Genomic DNA, 6,000 nt, shown 5'->3' on the forward strand with positions numbered 1-6,000 from the left:
TCGCACGTTCCTTTCGCTTTCCTGTCTTTGGCTTGGTTTGCCGATTGGCGCTGATGTACGAGTCAGGGACTATAAGGTGTGAGTTGAAACCCGGAGCTTTGTCAGAGGCTAATGGAAGTCTGAGGTTATCTTTATGAGTCAGCGATGCATTACATGGAGTTTCTGTGTGCCAGCTTGGTCCAGGATCTGGGCTTTGCGTACAAGGCCCAAAATAAAATCAAATAGTATTCTAAACATTTGGCCCATCCCATATGGATTACAAGACACCACTAGCCTATTTAACAGAGATCTTCTGGTCTCGCATATAAAAATCATGTGGAGAAATGCATGAATAACAGAAAACAAGACAAAAAAATATGAAAAAAGAAAAGAAAAAAAGACTAAAACAGTATAAACAAATATTTACAAATCCTCTCGGTGAGAATAACTAAATCAGCCATTTGTTGAGAATGTGCTTCTCATTTTCACTCAGTTTGACACAATTTATGAATGTACCTGATAAAAAATTTAAAAAAAGGTCTAGAAGTCATATTCTAAAATATGTCCAGAATATGAACCTCAACTACCGTATCCCATCATTTTTAAAAAAAAAGAAGAAAAGAAACATGAGTCCTTGAAAATCACACCCATCATGAATTAGCCATTCCAAATTGTTTAAATAATGCAAAAGTCTCATAAGTTTGACTTTTGTGATTTCATGCTCACATCGCAGCCGTACACCACAATTAAACCTAATTTTCACTTTTAAAACATGCTTATCATTTCCTGCACATAATAATTATATGACCCACTGGCCCGGGGGCTTCAGTGTTGCTACAAAGTCAGGAAAAAAAATCTTGTAAAAGTCATTGCAAATTGGAAATTGACTAGATGCCAGGACAGTAAGTTGAGGATGGGGGGGAGGAGAAAAAAATGTCTTTGAACTAGTTTTTTCTTGCAGAAAATATCGCTTCTGGGTTGATATTCTTTCTGAAGTGTTTCATGGCAATGAAAATTAAGAAATAAAGCGCAGTGCCAAATGATTCAGTAAAAAGATGGCACACACCCACAGGTATTCTGTTCACATGACATCACCCTGTGTAAAATTGACAACTTTCACTTTTTTTTTCTTCTTTAAACTAGGTGGCTTCTCTGTTTTTATATACATAAAAAAGAAATCTCTTTGCATGAGAGACCGAGCAATCACATGAAATGAAAGTTATGCACAATATCAGCAAATGCGGTATTCGTGTGACACATTTGGATTCTACCTCATTTATGTGGTGTTAAAATACTTTGATTGATTGGTCTGTTTTTTTGTGACTCAGATCTTTCTTTGTTGTGGAGCACATCAGAGCCACATCAAGGCGCATGAGAACCAGATCTCTATCTGTCTCCACCTCTCCCTTCATTCCTTGTCTTCTGACCCTGACATGTGCAGGCTGGCTGCATGTTTCCCTCTCACTGCACTCTCACCTCAGCTCATGAACTGGAAACTTCACTCCTGTCATCCCTCTCTCTCTCTCTCTCTCTCTCTCTCCCTCCCTCCCTCCCTCCTGATCACTTTGCTTCCTTCGCTTACACGTACACACACACACACACACCTGGGAGGATAAATGCTCAGTTAAATTGAATAAACATAATCCAGACATGCTCCATTCCAGCCCGTCTGTCATGGACAACTCACACGGTGATCCCTGATTCCATCAGTGAAGAAGGCGCGCAAACAAATGCAAAGATTAGATGAGATCAGCTGAGAGGCCAGTGTCAGATAAAGGATTACTCACAGCTCTCGTGAGAAACCGGATTTTAATCAAACATCTGATAATCAGTGATTTTACTGAACTGGTTTCATTGCTTCCCTTGTTATCTTTTGATGGCATGATACATACATTAACACTAAACTGTTTCCTCTATGTTTTATTACAGATATTACATATTAATTCATCAAAATGATGCACTTCTTTCCCAGACTCTCTCTCGATGGCCTCTCATGTTAAAACAAAGCACACTGGGTGAGGCAGGATTTCAGTCTTTTGAAGTGAACTTGTCATAGGACTGCATCACCGGGGCTTAGTGCAATCACAGGCTCAAGATTAATTTTCTGTGATGCACCACTTCAAACACACTGCATTATGGGATGAACTTTTGCAAGGCCCGTTGTCACCTATGCACACACCTGCACATGCACACACTCTTACTATATGTTCACATTCCTGTGCGGCTATGCTCAGATGCGCGCGCGCGCGCACACACACACACACACACACACACATATGCATTCTTGTTCTTGTAAATCATCAACTACTTCAACATTGTCATGTATTTAGTTAAGAATATGTACATTTAAAGATGCAGTTGCACACATACATTTACAGATAGAATAAAATAAAATGAAATTAAATGTTTATTGACAAGTAACACCCCCTCTTTCCTCTAAATACACACACACACACGCACAAGCACGACTCCAAACAGACTGCAGTAACACAACATTAAGCGGTTTTCTCTTCTCTGTTATCTCCAGCTTCCTTTTTGCCCTTTGGTTAAACATTCTCTTGGCATGCATGATCTCATTTAACTTTGATTTCCTCTTTTTCCAGGACGGCATCCTTGGTGGTTCCAATTTCCAGCCCATTCCCCAATTTTCAACCCCAATGACAGACAACACACGCTTCAATGGCTGTTCAGCTAAAGGAGGGAATTGGTAAGTGATGATTTTAAATGCTGTTTAAGGTTAAAAAAAAAAGAAGAAGAAGAGTTTACAACAGATAAGGATTTGCCCGGGTAGCGAGCAGGAAACTGGGACATACTGGCTTCAGTGTGCTGTTGCAGTAGCTGCATAACACATGTCTGATTTATGTTATTGAGCTTTAGGAAACACCGCTGGAGACTACTGTTAAGTTGACAGAAATGACAGTGCTTTTACCTCGGGTAGTTATATTAAGACAATTATTTCCTTCAGCCTGTATGTGTTTGATAAAGGGTTTATGTGGGTATGTCAAACTGAAAACAAATAACAACTTAAAAAGATTTACTCTTGGTTTTCAATGACAGAAAAGTAATAGATTTTTATGAAAATAAATATTACTTTAAATATGATATGAAAATGTTTGTACAGCACTGTAAAATGTAGACACAATTGTCATCATATAATTAGATGGTCTGGTATAAGTATAATTAAAGTATTATGAAGTATAGTTCTAACTTAACTTAACTTATTACAACTTAATATACAGTATATTAAGTGTAACGTATTATTATACTATTCTATTATACTATTATTATATAGTAACATAAAAAAGTCCCAAAACAAAGTAGTTTTAAAAGAGAACAGTGACTGATTTGATCTGGGACAACATTATAGTTTGGATAGGGCTGTAAATAAATGCAGGGATTACTAAAGTTTTTCAAGTCCTGTTGCAACATTTACTTTAATAAATTTAAGGTTTTGCATATCTAATTGTGGTTGCCCCAGTTATGTATTTTTTTTTCTTTCTTTTATCACACAGACAACAGTCTATGCCTCTAAATAACAATTGGAACTATCCAACCTTGGACATTTAGTCATTTTTAAAATAAAAAGAAAACTTAAAACAAACCAACTCGCCTCTGCCTTAACTTTAGAAAATAAAAAATCTAAAGTTTCTGTCATATATATATATATATATATATATATATATATATATATATATATATATATATATATATATATATATATATAATGTTTTGTGTGTTGATGGTGCCCGTCACAATATTTGTTTAATTTGTTCCTGATTAACCCCTCGGGTGTGGAGAATGTGTCCAGCATGAAGGACTTTTTTGTTGTTTGAAAAGAGCAGCTCATTGTCGAGCTTTAAGTGGTTTGTGTAATCCCCTTTAACCAATACCATGAAGCCAAAGGATTCTGAAAATCTGTTTTCAGCACATTTTGAGTAGGAGCGAACCTGGGAATTCTCTCTCTCTCCCGCTCCCCAACTCTGTCATGAAACAGAGCACCCCATTTCCATATCAATCGGATTAGTTCCAAGACCAGGGAAGTAGGAGTAATGTAAGTAACCGTACAAATTTAAATATAGGACATCAAAAACATTGTTAGGCAATCATTTATTTTTGAAGCAGCCCTGGCTCTCCGTGGCTCTCTGAAGATGAGATGAAAATGCATCGCTATGATTTTATTTTCATTTTATTTTGAAAGGTGCTGAACACTGCAGTATTTAAACATTGCATGTGCACCGTGACGCCCCGCTGTTCTTGTGTGCTTAACCCCCGTTTGTGAAATGAATGTGTCGCATCAAGCAACACACTTGTGCAAAATGCAAGATCAAAACAATTTCAGGAGGGCAGCGTTCACTCGAGCTGATTGTTTTTGAACATTTCTGCAGAAGCGGACCGTAAAATGATGGACTGCTGGTTTCCTGTGGTATTGATGCCAGCTGGCACCGCACAGTTATGGTTTAACATACATTTCATAATGTATTGATACATAAATATATATTATCACATTTACATTGTTTTGGAATTTGGTGTATAGAAGGAAAATAAAACATTCTAAACTTGATCAAATTACAGGTCTCATTGTTCTTCATTGTTTACAGATGTAAGAACAGCAGTAAAATGATCTGTAATCTAATAAATGACTGCAGATACAAATTGTTTAAATGTCTCAGGAGGGGGTGGTTGATTGCAGATTTATCTCTTACAGTAAACTCAGAATGTAAAAACTCTAACTGTGATGTTTATACATTTCTTACATAATTTAAAATCTTCACGACCTTTGGGAATTTCCCTAAACTAATATAAAATATTATAGTTAGTATTAAGAATTAGGGAACATTTATTTTGAAAGTTTATTCTGAACAGCATTTTACAGTGAGGTCTGTGTATGTCTGTGTGCATTTACGTGTGTGTGTGTGTGTGTGTGTGTGTGCGTGTGTGTGTGCATATGTGTGTATATGTGTGAGTGAATAACGAAAGGATTATTTAGCCTGTGAGTCGCTGACTGATCTGACCAGCCAGTAGCTCCCTGTCCGGATGAAGAGATGGAGAGATGGAGAGATGGATGCCTGCCTGTGCTTCCTCAGCCCTTTATGACTTAGCCCGTCTGTCTGTAATTGAAAAACTAGCTAGGCTGTGTTGTCTTGGGATTTGTCCCTTTATAATGCAGCTTCAAAACAGGAAAACCAATAGTGGGAATAGACCCCGAATGTAATTAATTTCGTGGGGGCGGGGGGTGGAAGGGTATGTGTGTGTGTGTGTGTGTGTGTGTGTGTGTGTGTGTGTGTGTGTGTGTGTGTGTGTGTGTGTTTGGGGGGACTATTATTGCAGGAGGAAGAATTCTAATCAGTTGCAGATTCCTTCCTGTTTGGTTAGCGTGACCGTGGCCAATTACCAGTGAACTCTGTGTTACAGTTTCACTTCCTGTGCTACCCAAAGAATGGACCGAGGCCGGCGCTGCAGAGCCCTGCCAGGATGGAGGGAGAGACACAGAGGGAGAGAGAAGCAATAGAGGGAGAAAGACAAAACTAGACACATGACGATGAGACTGTAGGAAAGTAAACGGAGCGGAGGAAGGGGGAAGAAAAAGGGAGGGTGAAATCTCGAGCCAGATCTAAGGTGCACAGACATGAAGGCACATACGTCCTTTATCCATCTAATATAGAACATGACATGTGGTTTACAAAGGAAATGAAAAGGATTTTGGACCTGACTTCTCTTGCTGCTTGAGCTGTTCTCAGGTAAAGCCTGAAACTGCAGAGCAACAGACCAAACTCAAGTCACAAATGCAATAACGCATAACTCAATCATTGCAGCGATGTTATCGAAAGACACAATTTGGCATTGCTGTTTTTCCCTAAATCGAATTAAACCACTGGACTAAACAACTGAAAGACAATTGCTACGGCATACCTTAATTTGCATAAAGTCTCCTTTTTTCTTTCAGCGCGTAGAAGTAACTCAATATGCCATGGTACTTCCTGGCAAATTCGCCATGCTTATTAAGCCAGATACTGCTTTTTG

The sequence above is a fragment of the Perca flavescens genome, chromosome 22 (assembly GCF_004354835.1).
Source record: "Perca flavescens isolate YP-PL-M2 chromosome 22, PFLA_1.0, whole genome shotgun sequence".
Taxonomy (NCBI): domain Eukaryota; kingdom Metazoa; phylum Chordata; class Actinopteri; order Perciformes; family Percidae; genus Perca; species Perca flavescens.